Raw genomic sequence first — 12077 nt, 5'->3', positions numbered from 1 at the left:
CATATTAAAGCTTGCAGAATTTTGAATAAGATATCAGAACGTATTAGGGTAGAAAATGCTTTTTTGGTACAGTGTTTTTTTTTTGTTTATTGCTTTGCAGAAACATTCTTGTTCTAATTAGTAGATACCTTATCCATTTCGATGCATTCTTCAAAGAAAATATATTCTACTTCAGCAACGATTTGAGTGATCTAAGTCCAGCTTTCACGAGCCTTTACCTGACTTTGCTTGACAAAATTACTTATTTTTTACTTTTTCTGTTAGTCGATTTTATTTAAGATCCACGAAAGTTGAGCAACGTACAATATTTTAGCAATTTTATGTGTTATCAAATTGAGACTTGAAAGACACGAGCTAAATGCAATTTGGCACCGAGTTCCAAAAAACTCTTGCACTCGAAAAGTAGTAAAATATTTGAATAAAATTTTTCGAATGTATTTTAAAAGTTGCAGTTTGCAGAAAGGTTTAATTCATCTAAAACGCATTATTGAAGCAAATTCTTTTTCTAATCATAATGGAATTATGTACCACCTCTATAATTTGATTAGGGGCTTATGTCCCACCTTAATGGGACATAGATCCACAAAAAAAAAATCTTTTGAGTAATGTCTAACATAAAAAATTTATTTTCTGGGGAATGGAATTCCCATCAAGATGTAAGATCCAAATTTTGGCCACTTTAACTATAGGATTGTAGATAGGTGCAAAGTTGGGTATGTGTATACCTATCCAAAGCCAAAGCGGGATGTTGCAGAGAGGCAGCAAAACCTTATCAAAATATGAAAAGTGACTGCAACAACAAATAAATTGCACGACTGGGGTCGCACGTACTTGCTCTTATGCTTAAAGTGACTATAATGTTAAAGCTTTTTATTCAAGAAATTTAAAATTTGATATTTTGAAGAAATTTCATAAGTAGTATAAAAAAATTAAATCTGTTTTTATAATTAATAAAACACCGTTTTAAAATATCTTAAAAAAAAAAACAAATATGCCATTTTATTTCTCGTATAAAAAGGTATTTTTAGAAAAAAAATTTTGAAAGTTGTAGGAGCCGTTTTTTAAAAAAATAATTTTTTATATATAAAATTTTTTTAACATTTTTCAAAAAAAAAGTTGGTATGCCATTTTGAAGAAATAATTAATTTACACATAAAAACTAAATTTCAAAATTTTTTATTGATCCGTTTTCAAAAAATTGATTTTTCAAAAAAAAATTTTGAAATATTTTTTATAAAACCAAAAATGCGTTTTTTGAAAATTTTCTAAAATTTTAATATTATCTTTACTTACACACTTTTGTATAAAAATTTTCATTTAAATCGGGTTAATTTTGTACGAGATATTCAGAAACGAAAAAAACCGTTCTACGACAGGTACCGTTAATAACGGTACAAAAAATATTTTTTTTATTTAAAAAGTTGGCCCTTATGTGTAATACTACACACAAAAATTTTAATCAAAATCGTTAGAGCCGTTTTTGAAAAAAATTACCTTTTCTATTTCCGTTATATGGCAGGTACCGTTAGTTTTGGTCATAAAAAAAAAATTTCAATTTCCCCTCTAGGGAATCAACAAAAACTGCTAACTACCAAGTTTGAAGAAAATCACTTCACTCGTTTAGGCTGCAGCTCCAGATAGAGACAGACACACAGACAGACAGACAGACAGACAGACAGACAGACAGACAGACAGACAGACAGAATTGCCGGACCCACTTTTTTGGCATTCTCCATCATCGTAATGTCATGTAAAATTGTTATCTCGAGTTCAATTTTTTTTACGAATCCTAAACTTGCCCTATAGTACCTATATCGCAAGTAAAAATATTGATAGGGGTGTTGGAATAGCCGAAAAAATTCCCAGATCTTAGCTCAATATAAAATCTTTACGAAATTTGGCAAACGAAAACAACAAGAACATCAAAAATAAATTGTTTAAAATGCATTCAAAGTACATTTACATAACGGATCGAAGTATTATTTATTAGTAGTTTCACTCCCAATTAAGTCTCTTATTAAAAGGTAATTAACAGCTTAAACAAAATGTAGATATGAGGCAATATAATCAGTTTAAGAACAGAACTGAAAAATACTATTAAAGTACCTGAATTTAAAAGTGTTGGAACTTTTTTCTACTTTGCAAAGGCCATTGATGTAAACCACATTTTCTATTGGCGATTGGAGCACATACTACTAGCGCCGTAGTTTCAACTTTTGAACTAATTTTAACAGGACGGATGTTTACATTTTGTATTTCTAAAAATTGCGTCCATGTCAAAAGTCCTAACAAAAAAAAAAGTAAAATGTCGGATGCTAGCTCCTTCCGTCCTGTTAATTTTAGTTTTTGTTTTGACCACCGGTAGCGCATTTCAATTTTACCAATCGCCAATAAGAAAGAGTATAGTCATTAGTGAAAATTTATAACATATAACTAAAGAAAACATATGTTTCAAAATGAAAAATGTTTTCCAAAAAGTCTGCCTGTTAGAAAATTCGAAAAATAAACACAGTGTGATTAAATATCACACATGTGATATGCAATTTTTAAATAAAGTTTTTACAAATTTGATTCTTGATTTTTACTATTAATTACCTGCTGATCCCAAATTCTAACACTTACATAATTATTGTTTCACTTGATTTAAGATTGCCTGCTCTATAAATAGTTTGGCAAAGGAGAATGGGCAAATTTATATGGAACGCGGACATTGCACGGCCAAAAATGATTTTGTCATTTATTGATGGAGTTATGTCATGAAAGTATATTGCAAACATTTTTTTCCTTGTGACGTGCCTAACAAATGGATAAAATGCATTTTTGCATTCAACACTTTTTATGGATTTTCTCAATATTATATCTTAAAAGTGTATTTTAAATGCAAAATGCTGATGTTCTGTCATTTTTCCTGAGCCTGAAGACCCTAATTTTGAATATCCGACAAATAGAGACCAAAATATAACATTTTTAAAACCACAATGTTGAGTTTTTTTTGAGTTTTTTGTTCAAAATTTTGTTATATAGTTTGAATCACATGAAAACTTTCAAAAACAAATCTCTATAGTGTTGGTTTAAAAAGCTTATATCAAGGGTTCTATTGGTCGGATATTCAAGATTAAAGTCCTCACGCTCAGGGACAATGCCAGAGTATCATATTTTATATTCAAAATCAATATACTTTGTCCCTTTCACATTGCACATACCATTAAATTTTTATATGGAAAATTAAAATTTGTCAATGACACTTTTGACAATGCCTCATAACTTAGTCCTTTATCAATACGATCGGATTTCACGCTTGGTTCTTATCTGTGTTTTAATTTAATTGAATATTTTAAGAAATTGAAATTTTATCCTATTTTATTGTACTTTTTCGTTTTTGAAACTCTTCTTGCTAATCATTGACAATTTTTAATTTCTATCCCTTGTAAAACTGACAACTAAAAACATTCTTCCTTAATTTATTCATTGTCAGTGTCGTGCTGGACAACATACTCGGCCGACCATACATACAGGGCTTGGACATGCCCTAGAGATTTTTCAATCCAGCGCCGCAGAGAGTGCAAAGCATTCAATAAAGGGACGATGATGATGAGTGATGTGTTTGATTTTGGTTATTAACTTCAAAGCTGTTTATAAAAGCAAAACCTAATATCAATAATGGATGACCAGCATTCTTGTGCATATATTCCCACATCGTATCCGCCTCTTCTAGGTCCTGATGGAATGAACTAACAGAGTACATATGTGTGGTATGATGGTGACGTGTTTTGTTCCACTTGGTGTGTATGTATCCCTCTATGCTCTCTAACCCACTACAATATCCTGCCATCATGCACTCTCATCGTGTGCACCCAATGCATCCATTAAAGCTCCAATCAACCAACAACTCTTTTTGACGAGAACATAAAATGACGCCTGTTGAAAAAAATATAAGAACGTCCTCTAGTGGGCAAGTGGTGGAAATGTGGAGGCGACCAACAACGACGGCAAGGACGAAGACGGTGACGAAGTTAAAATGAATGGGAAACCGTCCGTCGTCGTGTCCTTGTGTTCTTTTCTACGTCCCTTAATGTTTCCTTATTTTATTATCCTGTAACTGAATAAGATGACGTTTAGTGCGGCAGCAGCAGCGAAACTTTTCTATCCGACACACAGTAGTGTATAGTGGCTAAGAGAGAATTCCCTAATTGAATTTGGGGGTGGATAAAGTCGGTCTCTCTACTCTATAACAGCGACGACGAACAGAACGACCATGATGATGATGATGATGCTTCTTATATTTTCTAGACCCGGATGTGCAAACATAAATGGTATAAACTTCTTTACGTAGAATATGATATTGAATTGTTTTTTATGACCTTTTTTATTATTTCTCTTTATTTTATGTTATAAATTTTTAGATATTAAAAGAACTTTGATCTTTTGCCAGAGAATTTTCTCAAGGATAAGTTTTATGATGTAGCGTCTTTATTTATATTGCTTAAAGGTTGTGCTGTGTGAAGCTTTTTTTATCAAAAAAAAAATAAGAAAAAAAAACTAAAGAAAATTCACTACGATTCCTGGTGTAGACCAAGCATCAAAAGCGCAATACCTTTTTTATTTTCTAGGAAATATTGCTACACAAAAGTCCTATGATGTTCAGGTTTTGTTTCAATTTTAATTGAAATTCAATTCGCAGAAAAACTTGCATACATTCATCAAATCAACATGGAATGGTGTAGAGATTACTGTCCTTGCAAATTTCTTCACACATGAAAAGTTACCTTTTTCTATAGCAATTTTTTATACACAGGCGATATATGATCAAGTAAGAACACATAAAAAACTATGAAGAATATAATTTCTTTAACGAATATCAAAGAAAATTTAAGTAATAAAGTTCTTTAGAAAAGTACAAAACAATGATGAAAGAATATTTTATGAAGGACTTCGGATGTTCACAATTTCTTCAAATAAAATTATTTATTCAACAACCATAATCTTTTATTCATAATGTGTATCGTTAGATGTATATATTGCATCCTACATGCTTGCGAAAGAACTCATAAAAATGAAATTCTAACAAATTCCATAAAGTAAATATGTGCACTCGGGCGTATGAGTAATATTTTTTTTTAAAGAAAAATAAGTATTTTTATTTTTAAGTGTTTTTTTTTAGTTTTTGGAACAGAATAATTTGAAAAAAATTATTTTAAAATATATAAATAAAAAATAAAATTGGTTCAAATGTATTATGATGGATACTTCAAGGATTAAATTTTTAACTTTAAGTTGAAACCGTTAAACTTTAAATTTCTTTCTTTTTCAAGAAAATAAAAATTATCAAATCTTATTTGTTGTTTGTTTTTCAAATATGTATCGGAGGCATAATTGGTATAATCAAATATGTATTCAATCTACAGAAAGTGGTTTGTAATGAAAACATGTAACTGGTACCGAAAGCCGTCTTCGATACATTTTAGATCAGAATTTAATGAGCTTGTCATATTTTCCCGTTGAAGTTCCAAATCCAAAGGATATGAGTGTGAATCCTCAAACGAATATCAATATCTTCGTTTTGGCATACCTCAAAAGTCTAGAAAAATCTCATGTCCGCAAGTCGCGATTTTAAAGGTCAAAGCGCCAAATGGAGATTTTCAAAATTAGCAATAATAGACAATGCTATTATATACACATAATGTTTTTTGAAGTCCAAAAATCGAGAAAATCTTTAAAAATTCTAATGCCCACTAATTTCTAATTTGATGCCAAGGAATTTTTTGTAGAAAATGTTTTAAAAGTAAAAATTGTTTTTATAACTTTTTTTTTACTTTGACCTCGAATATCTTTAGAATGGTTAGATTAATGAAAAAAGTTAACAAGACCTTTTTTGTAGAGCAATTTATTTCCTAAAGGAATATGTCATGCGCGTTTGATTATTATAATTTTTCAATTTGTTACAAAATTAAGAACAAAACACGAATTTTTAAAGATTTTCTCGATTTTTGGACCTCAAAAGTATCTACTAAACGGTTAGATAATTAAAAAAAGTGTATAAGGCCTTTTTTGTTGAGCGTTCAATTTTCTACAAGAATATGTAAAAAAGTTTGCTAAAAGGTCAATAAATAAAAAAATGATTTTTTTTTCGTAGAAGCTTGATGTAAAAATGGAAAATTGCGAAGCGGAGGACCTTCCCATTAATATAAAGAGCTCATATTTGGTGTGTGTATTCTACAGATGTCTAGCAATCGATTTTTCGGAGTACAAAATCGAAAAAGACGAATTTCGATTTTTTTTTGACCCACCCTAATGTGTATTCAATACCATCGTCTATTATTGTTAATTTTGAAATTCTCGATTTCCCGCTTTGACCTTGAAATCACGACTTGCGGACATGAGATTTTTCTAGACTTTTTTCTATTAGCATTCATTCCTAGGTGAATCTGTTCTTCTTTACTGATGATGAAGCCATTATAAATATGTAAGTGAAGATTCAATATCCTTGCAGATAGTACTTAATGTATGGTTGGATGTTCTGTAGGAAAATAGATACCACATAAGAGGGACAGACAGATCCACACTGTCTTATTTCTCTAGTTTATTTGAAGCAGTACTATCCAAGTGCGAACAATTCAAATATCTTAGATACAGCATGATCGACTAACTTAAATATACAACTACTTAGAGAAAAACGTTGGTAGTCCCAAAAGTTTTATACTTTGTTCCAAAAATATGTATATGTGGGTTAAAAAATTCCCAACAACATATTCTTAATTTTAAAATGCAAAGTGTTTAAGAATAAATTGTTGAACCAACAACTTATTTCTTTTAAACCAAAAGTACCAACAGTAAAATTATTGTTGTATTAACAAAATATTTTTGAAGCAAGAATTGAAGTCTTAGCTTTATTCAAGAATGCATTGTTGAGTAAACAACAATTTTTTTTTTCTCTGAGTGATGAGCACTTAAAACCCAGTCGAGATCATAACAATCGTCGGAAAAGAAGAAGGTGAAAACAAGGTGATTTGAATAAGATATGACAAAAAAGTATACATAGCATACACGCTGAGCCAAATTGGTATAAGTTTAGAACAAACAGAACATTATTAATATTAACTAGCTGTTTGCTTTTTAATTCTACTTACTGTAATTTTCTTGGTATCTTCACATGATCCATGTACATTAGCGCGTTCGTTGTTTGAGGGTTTTCCGAGAATCAAATTCCTAAGTGGAAAAACTATTTCAGAATAATAATAAAAAAAATCCCAAATGTTTCTCATATTTTGACGCCAGATGGCGCCTCACGATGATTCAATTTTGAAATAGGTATAATGTTGACTTATGAGGTAATTTTTTTAGATAAAGCTTTAAAGGATATGGTTTAAAACATTTTTCTGGGATAAGAGGTGCAGTCAGGAGATGCGTGCTTATTTAGGTTTTATTTTATTTTTCATGTTTTTCCTAGTTTCTTTTAATAAAACCCAACATGCATGTCCTGGCTGAACGTCTGGTCACAGAAAATTATTTACAACTTTTTGAAAACGGTATATAATCTAGACAAGAACCTCATCAAACAGTTTTCACTTAAAGCTACATATATCTAAAAAAAACAAAAATGACCTCATAAGCCAACATATACCCATTTCAAAATTTAAGCATCGTGGAGCACTATCTAGCGTCAAAATAAAAATTAGAAAAAACTAGGGGATTTTTTTTATTACATATGTTCATATTTTTTTTTCACTTGATTCTCGGAAAATTCTTAGGGCCATTTTTTTCACTCGGAGTTGAACATAACTTGAGAATTTTTAATATAAAAATTCTTAAGTTATGTTCAACTCCGAGTGAAAAAATTGGCCCTTAGATAACGATAACTTAAATGTACATTTGTGTCAAAATTAGGAGAAATCTAATTACAAACCTAAACTTAAATTAAAAAATTAGGCTAAAATGGATTGTTAAACTTTCAGCAAGGAAACGACCCTATTCACAACTTGCTCTTGTTTAAGAAATGGTTTCTCCACGGTAACTTATAAAGTAATTCAGATCACTTTCATAATCATACTTCCATTATGTTATGTATACACACTCATATATGTATGTTCATACTTAACTGAAAACAACGAGATGAAATACATATATAAAACAAAACACATAAATTCTTAATATTTTATTTCACTTAAAGCCAATTTTTAATTAGCCAGATAAACCCCAGTCAAGGCTTATTCCTACGAATAAACTTTATTCTTCTGACAGTCTAACTGACGATTGAAAAATTTGTGCTAAATTTAGTAATAATTAACTCACACAAACAAATAACTCAAAACAAAGTTGTTTGTCTTAAAAAAAAAATATTCATACGCCCGAGTGTACACATTTACTTTTCTTATGGATTCTATGAAAATCTTGTTCTTTTCCGGGTTGTTAGCAAACGTGTAGGATGACAGATACACTAATTAAGAAAAGATTATGCCGTTGAACAAATAACTAATTGTGCGAATTGAAATCCACTTTTTCTTAAGAACTTTACAACTTATCTTTTAAGGCCTTCTTTGGCAAAATAATTCATCTCACAAAACTCTTATTATCATATGAATTTTTTCCTTTCAAATTGAACGAAGTGCTTTTTTCATTAAAAAATTAAGTTGTTAAGACACTCAAAGGATAATTTAAACTGTAGTTCAATCATTGTTTATAATTCAATAGAAAATTACTCACCAGTTTAAAAATAAAATAATTTTTGTTTGATTAATCACAACAAAAACATTACTGTTAAAAAAAGAGCCAAGTTCTCCTATGTTGAAATTATGCTGGCACAAAAAGTACTGAGATGTAAAAGTGTACCAAGTTCTAAAGTTTGGGTTCAAATTCGTATCAATAAAATTTTGATTGTTCTCTTGACAATTTTTCTTAATTATCGATTTTTAAAGTTATTTCAAAAATTGCCAAGTAAACAATCAAAATTTTATTGATACGAATTTGAACCCAAACTTTAGAACTTGGTACACTTTTACATCTCAGTACTTTTTGTGCCAGCATAATTTCAACATAGGAGAACTTGGCTCTTTTTTTAACAGTAATGTTTTTGTTGTGATTTCACTACTTTTTGCAAGGTATGGCTGTAGAATATAAAATCTCTATATTTGATGAAAATTCAGTGAAAATGGGTGGTTGCCACGCCCCCTGCCTGAAATTCTCAAACTTTAAATTTTTTCCTTTGTGTAAACTACCAGCTCCACCATTCTACCAAATTTCAAGATTCTACGACAATCAGAAGTGCTCTATAATAATTTATGAAAATTCAGCGGAAATGGGCGGTTGCCACGCCCCCTGGCTGAAATTCTCAAATTTTAAATTTTTTTCCTTTGTATAAACTACCAGCTCTACTATTCTACCAAATTTCAAGATTCTACGATAATCAGAAGTGCTCTATAACATATGATGAAAATTCAGCAGAAATGGGCGGATGCCACGCCCCCTGAATTGAAAATCTCAAATTTTCGATTTTTTCCTTTGTATACACCACAAGTCCTATCACCGTGTAAAATTTCAAGTTTCTACGATATCGGGAAGTTCTCCATAATTTTGATGATCTGTCAGTGAGTCAGTGAGTCAGTTACGGTTTTTGCGATTTTTGAAGCCCTATATCTCAGAAACTACTCATCGTAGGAGGCTGAAATTTTGTGAGGAGTTTGGTTTTTACGAGCTCAACAAATGTAGTGAGTTTGAAATTTCTAGCATCTTTGGTGTGGAAGTTAGAGGGGGGTCGAAAATGGCCTGAGTTGTTTCCTGTAAATAAGGGTGTAGTGCCAAAGTTGCTAGAGAACTTGGCTGGGCACTACCGTGCCCCTTGATCTCAAATCAGCGGCTATTTTGCAATTTATAGTCTACAACAAATTTTATGACCGATGCTCTTGATTAATTTTATTAAAATGTAAGAAATTCAAATGCAAAATCGAACTTGAAACTTTCGTTTTGCGTAGTTTTTACTGATAAGTTCGATTAAAAGAAAACACAAAAAAAAAAAATATGTAAACAAATATGGAGGAAACTAGTGATTCTATGGAAAAAGATAGTATGGAAGCTAGATTATACACATATACATAATTGAATATGATCGAAACTGAAAGGTCTAGAAACATCGAATCTTCAAGCCAGCCGATATTGAACGATTAATATAATATGTAGCCCTATAAAAATATAAAATCTTGCATAAACTTTAAGCTAATTTCACATTCAGAACTTTATTTGAAAAAAGATAAGGCAGTGCCCATTTAAATTTTTTACTTGAATTGGCAAAGACAAAGAATCCAAAAAAAGACATTAGAAAAGCTTAACTCTAGATTTTCAGGCGAAATCCACCGTTGTTAAAAAATTTAGTTTTAAAATATGAATTGGCATTAAGAATAAAACAACTTCAAGGTTTGTGTTACCAACATCTTTTTATTTTAATTTATTCCTCTTCTGCTTCACTTAATTTTTTATAATTGTTGAAATATACATAATGAAAAAAACTAAACAAAAAAAAATATACAAATTAATTTCAGTTTTAAAAATAGTTAACATACCTATCTTTTGAATTTAATTAATGAGTAATACTAAATTTAAACATTTTGTATTTATATTCCTGTATATTATACAATATTGAAACCTATTCTGTTCTATTTGTTTCACTTGATTAATCAATCACGTGTACCTTTTAACGGCAAAGTACTATTACTTTCGTTCGTTTTTGAATTATTCAAGTAAAACAATTAGGTAGTTTAATTTTTTTTAATTTTGAGCGCCATTTAAACACTTCTTTTAAAATTGGATGTGAATCAAATAGCAGAATAGGGCTGAATATAAACTTAATGTTGCAAAATCGTAGAAAGAATAAAAAAAGATAGAACAAATTATGTTTCGTTTTTTTTTTTTTTTTAAAGCCGGCAGAATACGTTTTAATTTTTCTCAATACAATATTTTTGAATATACTTACCTATCTCATACAGTTTTACTTAATTTTTCATTTTTATTTTTTTTGCAGAATATTCAAAAATTTAAAATTCTATCTAATATTTTGAATAATAACACTGTGATAGTTCGATTTTGCAACAGAAGCGAGACACATCGATTCTAGTTAATTCGAGTATGCTGAATTCAGTGGTGGCAACCGTTTTGAAAGTTTGGCTCAGGTTTTCGAGATATTTTGAAAATAAAATCTTAGGTCGGGACTATTAAAATACTGATAATTTCGAATAATTAAGTTTTTTTATGCAGTTTTTAGTTTAGAGAAAAGCTATTCCTGTATATAGCTATATGTTTAACACTATTCCAACCTAGATTGTTATGTTTCGGTCGCTTACAAAGCATTTTATAAACATAAACTTCACCTTTTCAAGTTTTTTTTTATTTTGTTGACTTTCAAAGCCTTTAATATGGATGCAATTTGAGTTTAACATTGATTCGGGATATTTTATATTATTTCCATAGCATATAATTCCAAAAATAAATAAAATACTGCAAACCTGAAAAAGTTCACTAGTGAAAATCAGTCTATTAAGCTAAGGAAATGTATTAAATAACACTGGTAAGCAAAATTAAACTTTTTTTTGCCACAAGAACCAAAATGTACTTTTCTGAAGTTGAAAGGAGTGCTGAACTCGAATCCGAAGCAATAAATATTTATTTGACTTCCTTTTTTTTTAATATTACAGTTATAAAAGGCAAAAAACGTTATTTTGACTGCTTTTATCCCGGCATGATGTAAGTATATAAGAACGTTTTTTGTTCTTCCAAAAACTGTTTAATTCATTTATTATCTGACATATCTTAAGCTTAAGCTGAAAATCCAAAAACTATCTTAACTTAATCTTAAGTTCAGGTTTTGATACATTTCCGTAGCTTAGTAGGCTGATTTTCACTAGTGAACTTTTTCAGGTTTGCAGTATTTTATTCATTTTTGGAATTATATGCTATGGAAATAATATAAAATATCCCGAATCAATGTTAAACTCAAATTGCATCCATATTAAAGGCTTTGAAAGTCAACAAAATAAAAAAAAACTTGAAAAAGTGAAGTTTATGTTTATAAAATGCTTTGTAAGCGACCGAAA

General features: G+C 29.9%; 1 protein-coding gene across 1 annotated transcript in view; it reads right to left on the bottom strand.

Annotated features, from left to right (window-relative positions):
• Positions 1 to 9924, bottom strand: part of LOC129906654 (receptor-type tyrosine-protein phosphatase N2) — a 61548-nt gene extending 51624 nt beyond the window's left edge. Inside the window, exons 1-2 of the mRNA XM_055982486.1 lie at positions 9839 to 9924; positions 8701 to 8736 (exon numbers count right to left, since the gene is read on the bottom strand). The gene's annotated coding sequence lies outside the window, so the exon portion shown is untranslated. The remainder of the gene's footprint in view (positions 1 to 8700; positions 8737 to 9838) is intronic.
• Positions 9925 to 12077: the final 2153 nt, after the last annotated feature.

This window comes from Episyrphus balteatus, chromosome 1, assembly GCF_945859705.1.
Source record: "Episyrphus balteatus chromosome 1, idEpiBalt1.1, whole genome shotgun sequence".
In the NCBI taxonomy this organism is placed as follows: domain Eukaryota; kingdom Metazoa; phylum Arthropoda; class Insecta; order Diptera; family Syrphidae; genus Episyrphus; species Episyrphus balteatus.
This window is presented reverse-complemented; position numbering and strand designations above follow the sequence as displayed.